Source organism: Ranitomeya imitator, chromosome 4 (genome assembly GCF_032444005.1).
Source record: "Ranitomeya imitator isolate aRanImi1 chromosome 4, aRanImi1.pri, whole genome shotgun sequence".
In the NCBI taxonomy this organism is placed as follows: domain Eukaryota; kingdom Metazoa; phylum Chordata; class Amphibia; order Anura; family Dendrobatidae; genus Ranitomeya; species Ranitomeya imitator.
This window is the reverse complement of record NC_091285.1, coordinates 682,984,460-682,996,826: the sequence shown is the minus strand read 5'-3', so window position 1 is coordinate 682,996,826 and position 12,367 is coordinate 682,984,460. Positions and strand designations below refer to the sequence as shown.

The window sequence follows — 12,367 nt, the reverse complement described above, 5'->3', positions numbered from 1 at the left end:
GATTCATAGTGATGTGACGTTCATGAACGAGCCAGTCGGCTCTTCACTGTGAACGATATGAGCCGGCACCTATCAGTGAGCCGCTTGTTATCTAGTGGCTCTCTGCTCTCCTCCCTTCCCTCAGCCTGGTGGTGGAGGAGGAGGAGAGGAGCCAGGAGAGACTGTGTGCTGGAGGGGGAGAGAGGAAAGCTGCTGCTGACAGTCCTGTAGGAGAGGAGTCGGCACTCAGCAGCAGTGCACACTGCACAGTGTTATCTCATTCACCCAGCCAATACAGAAGCAGGATGTAAATGAAGGCAGAACATGTGACCACAGAGCAGCCAGTCACAGCTCAAGTTTCACTTGTCCTCATGCACTGTCTTCTTACATCTTTGACTACTTTCACACTAGCGTTAACTGCAATCCGTCACAATGCGTCATTTTACAGAAAAAACGCATCCTGCAAAAGTGTTTGCAGGATGCGTTTTTTCTCCATTGACTAACATTACGCGACGGATTGCCACACGTCGCAACTGTCGCGCGACGGTTGCGCCGTGTTGTGGCAGACCGTCGGCCGCAAAAAACATTCCACGTAACGTTTTTTGCACCCGACGGATCGTCTTTCCGACCGCGCATGCGCGGCCAGAACTCCGCCCCCACCTCCCCGCACCTCACAATGGGGCAGCGGATGCGCTGAAAAGCAGCATCTGCTGCACCCGTTGTGCGGCGGAGACAACGGTAGCGTCGGTAACCTCGGCCCGATGCACTGCGACGGGTCGAGCCCGACGCTAGTGTGAAAGAAGCCTTTATTGGCATCCTGCCCTGTGTTCAGTAGCAACATCAGTCCCTTCAGAGAGAATTTTCTCCAAAACAAGGCAGCTAATCACAGAGAGAAGAAACCGGATCAGCCCGTCCAAACTGAGGCACTTAGTGTTTCTTAATGCCAATTTGTCCTAATGACCTTCTAAAAATGTTTCACTGTTAAGTTATACTGCTGTTTTGCACATTTTTTGCATTTGTTTGATGTTCTTATAATGAAAAATAATATAAACAATGTTAATCTGTTAACTAGAAGGTTTTGTGTCATTATTTTGGTGAGATTACTGAAGAGCCGATTCAAGAGCCGAAAGAGCCGATTCCCAAAAAAAACCCCGAAGTCCCATCACTACTGATTCAGAGGCGCTGCCACTAATAAGGAATAATGCCCTCACTTAAGATGGCGGAATCTGGCACAGCGATCGTAGCAGCAGGATCCCGCCCTTCTCCAGAATGGCCGCGGCAGCAGTGCGGTACAAGCGTACTCTGTCGCCCCCTTGCGGACACAGCTGTATAATCAGGCTAGTGACGTAATCACGCTGACGTATTGCCCTTTTCTAACATTCGGCGGCGTCACCGAGGCGGCGGCTGAGGTATGTAAATCCCTATTCGCGGTGCACTATGGGTAAAACGAGGCAGATGATAACACTTTACAGACATCACTATGAAATCAGACAGTTATGACGTAGGAGTCATGTGACCACACCCCGCGCTTAGGACAGAATAGTGCAGATATTATATAATCAGTGAGACTCCGTGATGTGGATGGGAAGTGCGGGAAGTGCGGCCCCTGCCGGGAGCGGAGGGAAGTGTCGTCAGTGAGGTTAATCCTTACCTGTTCCTCCTCCGGGAGAAACAGACATGATGAATGGAGGAGGCTGAGTGTGTGATTACACCGACTCCGCCCCGCCCGGACCGACAACTCGGGGCGGGACATTCTGAGGCGATCACCGGGAGTTACACGGACAGATTGTGGCCGCTCCGGCGTCATTATTACTGTGGCTGAGTCCCGCGTTATTCCGCTGTGTGGCCGGGTTCTCACTTTTTTACCTCACGTTTTTCCTTGGTAGCCCATGTTATTGCATTTTATGGCCATTTTCTCTTTTTTACCTCACGTTTTTCTTTTATAGCCCATGTTATTGCACTTTATGGCCATTTTCTCTTTTTTACCTCACGTTTTTCTTTTATAGCCCATGTTATTGCATTTATGGCCATTTTCTCTTTTTTACCTCACGTTTTTCTTTTATAGCCCATGTTATTGCATTTTGGGGACATTTTCTCTTTTTTACCTCACGTTTTTCTTTTATAGCCCATGTTATTGCATTTTGGGGACATTTTCTCACTTTTTTACCTCACGTTTTTCTTTTATAGCCCATGTTATTGCATTTTGGGGACATTTTCTCACTTTTTTACCTCACGTTTTTCTTTTATAGCCCATGTTATTGCATTTTATGGCCATTTTCTCTTTTTTACCTCACGTTTTTCTTTTATAGCCCATGTTATTGCATTTTGGGGACATTTTCTCACTTTTTTACCTCATGTTTTTCTTTGGTAGCCCATGTTATTGCATTTTATGGCCATTTTCTCTTTTTTACCTCACGTTTTCTTTGGTAGCCCATGTTATTGCACCTTATGGATTTTTTTTTAATGAATTTTATTATCACATTAATTAGTAAACTCGTTGATCTCTTGAGTTGAGGAACATAAACTGATTTGTTTTTCAGCAATGGTCTCCATTCTTTCAGGTAGCACCATGTAATAGCACATTTCTGATGATATTAGTTGATGCCCAATGGTTTACAATAAACCCACAGAGGTCGGCTGTCAGTAGGTCTGGTATGGAGACATTGCGGTACACAGGACAGCCCCTTTAACAACACGTGATGAGGTAGGTTTGTGAACTTTACAGGAATTGTCCCATAAATAACAAGTGGCACCAATACACAGGAAACATAATACATCTATGTTCCCTAGTGGTCCATCTGCTGAGGATCCCCCTCCAATCTTGACAATAGGGGCTCAAGGTGGAGCTGTAGTGAGCATGTGCGTCCACCACTCATAGCTAGTGATTGGGGCAATGGTCGCACATGCTCAGTACGGCTTCATTCATGCCGATATGACATTATCTACTGGAATGGGAGTATCCTTCTAAGGCTTAAAGTAAGATGGATGATCTTAAAGGGGTTAAATGCCAATTCCCTTATAGCTAGTAGCAAATTGATTTGTAATCAACCAAATCCATGTATACCAAAAATTTTGATGCATTCAACATTTTCATGATTGGATTTGCCCGAATTCAGCCAGCCTCCAAATTGCTGGATTCCTATTTGGAACGGGAAGTGATTGAAATCGACACATTATACCCTCCTGTCCTTTGACCTCACCTGACTCCGCTCCCCAATCCTCAGCAAGGGTGTTTGTTTTTTGCACTGTGGTCAGTGACACACATCATTGACGTCAAGTGACTACGTGGACCTTGGGACCAGCAGAACTACACGGGATCAGAGATGTCAATTCTGTGCATTGCTAGCACAAAATGATGGGAGTAGACATGTCAATAAAGTGCGTTGCCAAGTGATTGTGGGGAGCTCAGAGCCACCAGAATAACCAGGGGTCGGAGTTGTTAATGACTTGTGTGACCCCCAAGTGACGACGTGGACTTTAGCGCCTGAATGAGCGGGGAGTGGCTATATCAATGACATGCATCTCCCCCAAGTGACTGCTTGGACCTCGGTGCCAGAAGAACGACTGTGGAGAGGAGACGTCAATGATGTGTGTCGCACCCAAGTGTCTCTTTAAACCTCGGTGCCAGAAGAACAAACCGGGAGTGGAGAAGTTAATGACGTCTGTCACCCTCAAGTGACTGCATGGACCTCAGCACAAGAAGATTGACCAGAGAGCAGAGACGTTAATCATGTTCGTCGCCCCCAGTTGACTGCATGAACATCAGACCCAGAAAAACAACCAAAGAGCTGAGATATCAATGATGTTTGTCAGCCCAAAGTGTCTGCATTGTCTTCAGACCCAGAATAACGACCGCTGAGTGAAGACATCAATGACCTACTTCACCTCCAAGTGACTGCGTGGACCTCAGAGCCAGAGCAATGACCGCTGAGTTGAAAAGTCAATGCCGTACATCATCCCCAAGTGACTGTATGGGCCTCAGAGCCAGAAGAACGACCGCTGAGTGGAGACGTCAGTGCCATATGCCATCTGCAAGTGACTGCGTGGACCTCAGAGCCAGAAGAACGACCGCTGAGTGGAGACGTCAATGCCGTACATCATCCCCAAGTGACTGCATGGGCCTCAGAGCCAGAAGAACGACCGCTGAGTGGAGACGTCAGTGCCATATGCCATCTGCAAGTGACTGCGTGGACCTCAGAGCCAGAAGAACGTCCGCTGAGTGGAGATGTCAATGCCGTACGTCATCCCCAAGTGACTGCATGGGCCTCAGAGCCAGAAGAACGACCGCTGAGTGGAGACGTCAGTGCCATATGCCATCTGCAAGTGACTGCGTGGACCTCAGAGCCAGAAGAACGACCGCTGAGTGGAGACGTCAATGCCGTACGTCATCTCCAAGTGATTGTGTGGACCTCAGAGCCAGAAGAACGATCGCTGAGTGGAGATGTTAATACCGTACATCATTCCCAAGTGACTGTGTGGACCTCAGAGCCAGAAGAACGACCGCTGAGTGGAGATGTTAATACTGTACATCATTCCCAAGTGACTGTATGGACCTCAGAGTTGAGTGGAGCTGAGTGGAGATTTCAATGCCATATGTCATCTCCAGGTGACTGTGTGGACCTCAGAGCCAGAAGAACGTCCGCTGAGTGGAGATGTCAATGCCGTACATCATTCCCAAGTGACTGTGTGGACCTCAGAGCCAGAAGAACGACCGCTGAGTGGAGATTTCAATGCCGTACATCATTCCCAAGTGACCGTGTGGACCTCAGAGCCAGAAGAACGACCGCTGAGTGGAGATGTCAATGTCGTACATTATTCCCAAGTGACCGTGTGGACCTCAAAGCCAGAAGAACGACTGCTGAATGGAGATGTTAATGTCGTATGTCATCTCCAAGTGACTGCGTGGACCTCAGAACCAGAAGAAAGACCGCTGAGTGGAGACATCAATGTCGTACTTCATCTCCAAGTGACTGTGTGGACCTCAGAGCCAGAAGAACGACTAGGACTGTAGACATCGGTTATGTTCTTTGCCCCTAACTGACCTTGTGGACCTCAGCATCAGAAGAATGCCTGGCAACGGGAGGCGGCGTATTGCGTCAGGTGAGGGCCTAGAACAGATGTAGTGTGGATATTTTAGCATTGTAACCCAAAGGTATGTACATTTGTGGTGTCCTGATGAAGGAGTCACAGTGCTCTGAAACGCGTTGAATTAAACCACAATTTAATTTTAATCATCCCTTCGGACTTGTATACTTCCAGTTGCGCGGAGACAATTCACTTTCTGTCCACTTTTTTGCTTTGGTTGGTTACGAGGAAGACCGGTGGATCTGCAGCAGCCGACATCTCTATGAGCCTGTGTATGGGCTCTATCTATCGGAATTAAACTCTTAACCCCTTCATGACCCAGCCTATTTTGACCTTAATGACCTGGCCGTTTTTTGCAATTCTGACCAGTGTCCCTTTATGAGGTAATAACTCAGGAATGCTTCAACGGATCCTAGCGGTTCTGAGATTGTTTTTTCGTGACATATTGGGCTTCATGTTAGTGGTAAATTTAGGTCAATAAATTCTGCGTTTATTTGTGATAAAAACGGAAATTTGGCGAAAATTTTGAAAATTTCGCAATTTTCAAATTTTGAATTTTTATTCTGTTAAACCAGAGAGTTATGTGCTTCACAAATTGATCCGTAAAAATGAAAAAGTACTTTTTTTTCACAAAAAAATTATTTTAGCCTCAATTTTTTCATTTTCACATGGGCAACAGGATAAAATGAATCCTAAAATTTGTTGGGCAATTTCTCCTGAGTACACCGATACCTCACATGTGGGGGTAAACCACTGTTTGGGCACATGGTAAGGCTCGGAAGGGAAGGAGCGCCATTTGACTTTTTGAATGAAAAATTATCTCCATCGTTAGCGGACACCATGTCGCGTTTGGAGAGCCCCTGTTTGCCTAAACATTGAAGCTCCCCCACAAGTGACCCCATTTTGGAAACTAGACCCCCCAAGGAACTTATCTAGATGTGTGGTGAGCACTTTGAACCCCCAAGTGCTTCACAGAAGTTTATAACGCAGAGCCGTGAAAATAATAAATACGTTTTCTTTCCTCAAAAATAATTATTTAGCCCAGAATTTTTTAATTTTCCCAAGGGTAACAGGAGAAATTTGACGCCGATATTTGTTGTCCAGTTTCTCCTGAGTACGGTGATACCCCATATGTGGGGGTAAACTACTGTTTGGGCACATGCCGGGGCTCGGAAGTGAAGTAGTGACGTTTTGCAATGCAGACTTTGATGGAATGCTCTGCGGGCGTCACGTTGCGTTTGCAGAGCCCCTGATGTGGCTAAACAGTAGAAACCCCCCACAAGTGACCCCATTTTGGAAACTAGACCCCGAAAGGAACTTATCTAGATGTGTGGTGAGCACTTTGAACCCCCAAGTGCTTCACAGAAGTTTATAACGCAGAGCCGTGAAAATAATAAATACGTTTTCTTTCCTCAAAAATAATTATTTAGCCCAGAATTTTGTATTTTCCCAAGGGTTACAGGAGAAATTGGACCCCAATATTTGTTGTCCAGTTTCTCCTGAGTACGCTGATACCCCATGTGTGGGGGTAAACCACTGTTTGGGCACACGTCGGGGCTCAGAAGGGAAGTAGTGACTTTTGAAATGCAGACTTTGATGGAATGGTCTGCTGGCGTCACGTTGCGTTTGCAGAGACCCTGGTGTGTCTAAACAGTAGAAACCCCCCACAAGTGACCCCATTTTGGAAACTAGACCCCCCCAAGGAACTTATCTAGATATGTGGTGAGCACTTTGAACCCCCAAGTGCTTCACAGACGTTTACAACGCAGTGCCGTGAAAATAAAAAATCATTTTTCTTTCCTCAAAAATGATGTTTTAGCAAGCATTTTTTTTATTTTCACAAGGGTAACAGGAGAAATTGGACCCCAGTAATTGTTGCACAGTTTGTCCTGAGTATGCTGGTACCCCATATGTGGGGGTAAACCACTGTTTGGGCGCACGTTGGGGCTCGGAAGTGACGGAGCACCATTTGACTTTTTGAATACAAGATTGGCTGGAATCAATGGTGGCGCCATGTTGCGTTTGGAGACCCCTGATGTGCCTAAACAGTGGAAACCCCTCAATTCTACCTCCAACACTAACCCCCCCACACCCCTAACCCTAATCCCAAATGTAGCCATATCACAACCCTAACCACAACCCTAATTCCAACCCTAACCCTAAGGCTATGTGCCCACGTTGCGGATTCGTGTGAGATTTTTCAGCATCATTTTTGAAAAATCCGTGGGTAAAAGGCACTACGTTTTACCTGCGGATTTACCGCGGATTTCCAGTGTTTTTTGTGCGGATTTCACCTGCGGATTCCTATTGAGGAACAGGTGTAAAACGATGCGGAATCCGCACAAAGAATTGACATGCTGCGGAAAATACAACGCAGCGTTTCCGCGCGGTATTTTCCGCACCATGGGCACAGCGGATTTGGTTTTCCATAGGTTTACATGGTACTGTAAACCTGATGGAACACTGCTGTGAATCCGCAACGGCCAATCTGCTGTGGATCCGCAGCCAAATCCGCACCATGTGCACATAGACTAATTCTAAAGGTATGTGCACACACTGCGGAAAACGCTGCGGATCCGCAGCAGTTTCCCATGAGTTTACAGTTCAATGTAAACCTATGGGAAACAAAAATCGCTGAACACATGCTGCAGAAAAACTGCACGGAAACGCAGCGGTTTACATTCCGCAGCATGTCACTTCTTTCTGCGGATTCCGCAGCGGTTTTACAACTGCTCCAATAGAAAATCGCAGTTGTAAAACTGCAGTGAAATGTGCAGAAAAACCGCGGTAAATCCGCCATAAATCCGCATCGGTTTAGCACTGCGGATTTATGAAATCCGCAGCGGAAAAATCCGCAGAAGACCAGAATACGTGTGCACATACCGAAACCCTAACCCAACCTTAGTGGAAAAAAAAAAATTCTTTATTTTTTTATTGTCCCTACCTATGGGGGTCACAAAGGGGGGGGAGGTCATTTACTATTTTTTTTAGTTTGATCATTGTGATAGGTTATTTCTCAGTGATCAAAATGCACTTTGGAACGAATCTGCCGGCCGGCAGATTCGGCGGACGCACTGCGCATGCGCCCGCCATTTTGGAAGATGGCGATGCCCAGGGAGAAGACGGACGGACCCCGGGAGGAACGGTAAGTCTGATGGGGTGGGGGGGAGCACGGGGGTTGTTGGATCAGAGCATGGGGGGGTGGATCGGAGCGCGGGGGGGTGGATCGGGCACGGGGGGTGTGGATCGGAGCACGGGGGGAGGTGGATCAGAGCACGGGGGTGGATCGGAGTGCAGGGGGGTTGGATCGGAGCACGGGGGGGTGATTGGAGCACGGGGGGAGCGGACAAGAGCACGGGGGAGCGGAGCACAGGACGGAGGGGAGCCGGAGCAGTGTACCGGACAGATCGGTGGTTTGGGTGGGCGATGGGTGGGCGATCGGTGGGGTGGGGTGGGGGCACATTAGTGGTTCCAGCCATGGCCGATGATATTGCAGCATCGGCCATGGCTGGATTGTAATATTTCACCAGTTTTAATAGGTTAAATATTACAAATCGCTCTGATTGGCAGTTTCACTTTCAACAGCCAATCAGAGCGATCGTAGCCACGGGGGGGGGGGTGAAGCCACCACCCCTGGGCCAAACTACCACTCCCCCTGTCCCTGCAGATCGGGTGAAATGGGAGTTAACCCTTTCACCCGATCTGCAGGGACGCGATCTTTCCATGACGCCATATAGGCGTCATGGGTCGGATTGGCACCGACTTTCATGACGCCTACGTGGCGTCAAAGGTCGGGAAGGGGTTAATATTCAGATCAGACCCTATTGCGCCATTGTCCTTCCAGCAGTTTAAGATGGATCGGGATTCTGTCAGCAGAATACAGGCTGCCATCAGTGCCGGCCCCAGGTTTTTTGAGGGCCCCGGGCGAAAGAGTCTCAGTGGCCCCCCCCTTTAACACATACCACGATTCATGATCGCATATAACACAGCCATGTAGTATATAACACAGCCCACGTAGCATTTAACACAGCCATGTAGTATATAACAGCCCACGTAGCATATAACAGCCCATATAGTATATAGCACAGCCAGATAGTATATAACACGGCCCATGTAGTTTATAGAACAGCCATGTAGTATATAGCACAGCCACGTAGCATATAACACAGCCATGTAGTATATAACAGCTCACATAGCGTATATCAGCCCATATAGTATATAGCACAGCCAGATAGTATATAACACGGCCCACGTAGTTTATAGAACAGCCATGTAGTATATAGCACAGCCCACGTAGCATATAACAGCCAATATATTATATAGCACAGCCACATATTATATACCACAGCCCACGAAGTATATAGAATAGCCATGTATTATATAGCATAGCCCACGTAGCATATAACAGCCCACGTAATATATAACACGGCCCACGTAGTATATAGCACAGCCATGTAGTATATAGCACAGCCATGTAGTATATAGCACAGCCATGTAGTATATAGAACAGACATGTGGTATACAGCACAGCCCCCCTCCCCCCAAGAATGGCCCCATAGTCCAGGACCAGTACTCACTGTTATAATAAAAAAAAAACCACTCCTCACCTCTCAACGTTCCTGCGCCGCTCCCTCCCTGCTCCGGTCTCGGCGGCTGCCGCTGCACTGCCTGACACACAGCGAGTGCACGATGATGTCATCACACACCCACAGTGTCAGAGTGGGGAATGATGGGAGAGGGAGCATCAGGTGACACTCTCTCCTCCATCATTTGCTTTGAACTTTACCGGCAGATGCCGGTAAAGTTCAAAGCGGTGGCGGGGGAGTTGGCGCTTGCGACAGGCGGGCCCCCCTGCTTCACAGGGGCCCCATAGCAGCTGCGTGATGTGCCGCTAGCTGAGGGCCCCTGGGGGAGCGGGGGCTCTGGGCACTGGCAGCTGTCTGCCCCTAATGCCGGCCCTGAATGGGCCCCCCTGTCTCACCAGGGCACCGGCACTTGCCCGGGTACGCCGGGTGCTGACGCCGGCCCTGGCTGCCATGTTGTCTGCTGAACACCTCAGCCCCCTGACCGGACCCCGCTAGTCATTTGTATTTGCCCCCTCCATCTTAGGCAGGGACTGAGAGACACATAGGAAGAGAATGACTGAAAGAGACATCCAATCAGGGAGCTGCTGTCATTCTCAGAAGGGCAGCTGAGGCACGAGAGCTGGAACCTGATTGGTTGCTCTGGAGTTATCCATCTCTAGCAGCTTAAACGATGCCACCATTTTACCGTCACATGACGACCACACACTGATCGCTAACAGCGACCATTCCCAGACAACAGCAAACAGGGCGACACATCTTATTTAGGCAGCCCCTGGTAGCATTACTCCTCTCTATGTAGCTCAGTGGTCACTACAATTCCCAGCATGCCCTGATTTATGTATGTCAGTCCTGTATATTACTGATTCAGAGGCGCTGCCACTAATAAGGAATAATGCCCTCACTTAAGATGGCGGAATCTGGCACAGATATCGCAGCAGCAGGATCCCGCCCTTCTCCAGAATGGCCGCGGCAGCAGTGCGGTACAAGCGTACGCTGTCGCCCCCTTATGGACACAGCTGATTATACAATCAGGCTAGTGACGTAATCACGCTGACGTATTGCCCTTTTCTAACATTCGGCGGCGTCACCGAGGCGGCGGCTGAGGTATGTAAATCCCTATTCGCGGTGCACTATGGGTAAAACGAGGCCGATGATAACACTTTACATGTATCACTATGAAATCAGACAGTTATGACGTAGGAGTCATGTGACCACACCCCGCGCTTATGACAGAACAGTGCAGACATTATATAATCATTGAGACTCCGTGATGTGGATGGGAAGTGCGGGAAGTGCGGCCCCTGCCGGGAGCGGAGGGAAGTGTCGTCAGTGAGGTTAATCCTTACCTGTTCCTCCTCCGGGAGAAACAGACATGATGAATGGAGGAGGCTGAGTGTGTGATTACACCGACTCTGCCCCGCCCGGACCGACAACTCGGGGCGGGGACATTCTGAGGCGATCACCGGGAGTTACACGGACAGATTGTGGCCGAGTCCCATGTTATTCCGCTGTGTGGCCGGGTTCTCACTTTTTTTACCTCACGTTTTTCTTTTATAGCCCATGTTATTGCATTTTATGGCCATTTTCTCTTTTTTACCTCACGTTTTCCTTGGTAGCCCATGTTATTGCACTGTGTGGCCGGGTTCTCACTTTTTTTACCTCACGTTTTTCTTTTATAGCCCATGTTATTGCATTTTATGGCCATTTTCTCTTTTTTACCTCACGTTTTCCTTGGTAGCCCATGTTATTGCACTTTGTGGCCGATTCCTCACGGTTTTCTTTGGTAGCTCATGTTATTGCATTTTGGGACATTTTCTCACTTTTTTACCTCATGTTTTTCTTTGGTAGCCCATGTTATTACATTTTATTGCCATTTTCTCTTTTTTACCTCACGTTTTCTTTGGTAGCCCATGTTATTGCACCTTATGGATTTTTTTAAAATGAATTTTATTATCACATTAATTAGTAAACTCGTTGATCTCTTGAGTTGAGGAACATAAACTGATTTGTTTTTCAGCAATGGTCTCCATTCTTTCAGGTGGCACCATGTAATAGCACATTTCTGATGATATTAGTTGATGCCCAATGGTTTACAATAAACCCACAGAGGTCGGCTGTCAGTAGGTCTGGTATGGAGACATTGCGGTACACAGGACAGCCCCTTTAACAGCACGTGATGAGGTAAGTTTGTGAACTTTACAGGAATTGTCCCATAAATAACAAGTGGCACCAATACACAGGAAAGATAATAACATCTATTTTCCCTAGTGGTCCATCTGCTGAGGATCCCCCTCCAATCTTGACAATAGGGGCTCAAGGTGGAGCTGTAGTGAGCATGTGCGTCCACCACTCATAGCTAGTGATTGGGGCAATGGTCGCACATGCTCAGTACGGCTTAATTCATGCCGATATGACATTATCTACTGGAATGGGAGTATCCTTCTAAGGCCGGCGTCACACATGGCGTAAGACAATACGGTCCGTAGCTCCTCCGTAGGCAGGGTGTGTCAGCGTATTTTGCGCATGCCATCCTCCGTATGTAATCCGTATGGCATCCGTACTGCGTGTTTTTCTCGCAGGCTTGCAAAACCAACACACGGCTATACAAGGGATCCATGTGTTAAAAAAAAATATATATATACTGTGTATATATATATATATATATATATATATATATATATATGTCATTAGACACATATATGTATATATATTATTAC

At 47.6% G+C, this 12,367-nt stretch overlaps 2 non-coding genes across 2 annotated transcripts; both read left to right on the top strand.

Annotated features, from left to right (window-relative positions):
* Nucleotides 1-1,607: 1,607 nt before the first annotated feature.
* LOC138677740 (U8 small nucleolar RNA) lies at nt 1,608-1,738 on the top strand. Its single transcript, XR_011321134.1, has one exon. It is a non-coding gene; the product is annotated as a U8 small nucleolar RNA (small nucleolar RNA).
* Nucleotides 1,739-10,973: 9,235 nt separating this feature from the next.
* LOC138677737 (U8 small nucleolar RNA) lies at nt 10,974-11,105 on the top strand. Its single transcript, XR_011321131.1, has one exon. It is a non-coding gene; the product is annotated as a U8 small nucleolar RNA (small nucleolar RNA).
* The last annotated feature ends 1,262 nt before the right edge of the window (nt 11,106-12,367 follow it).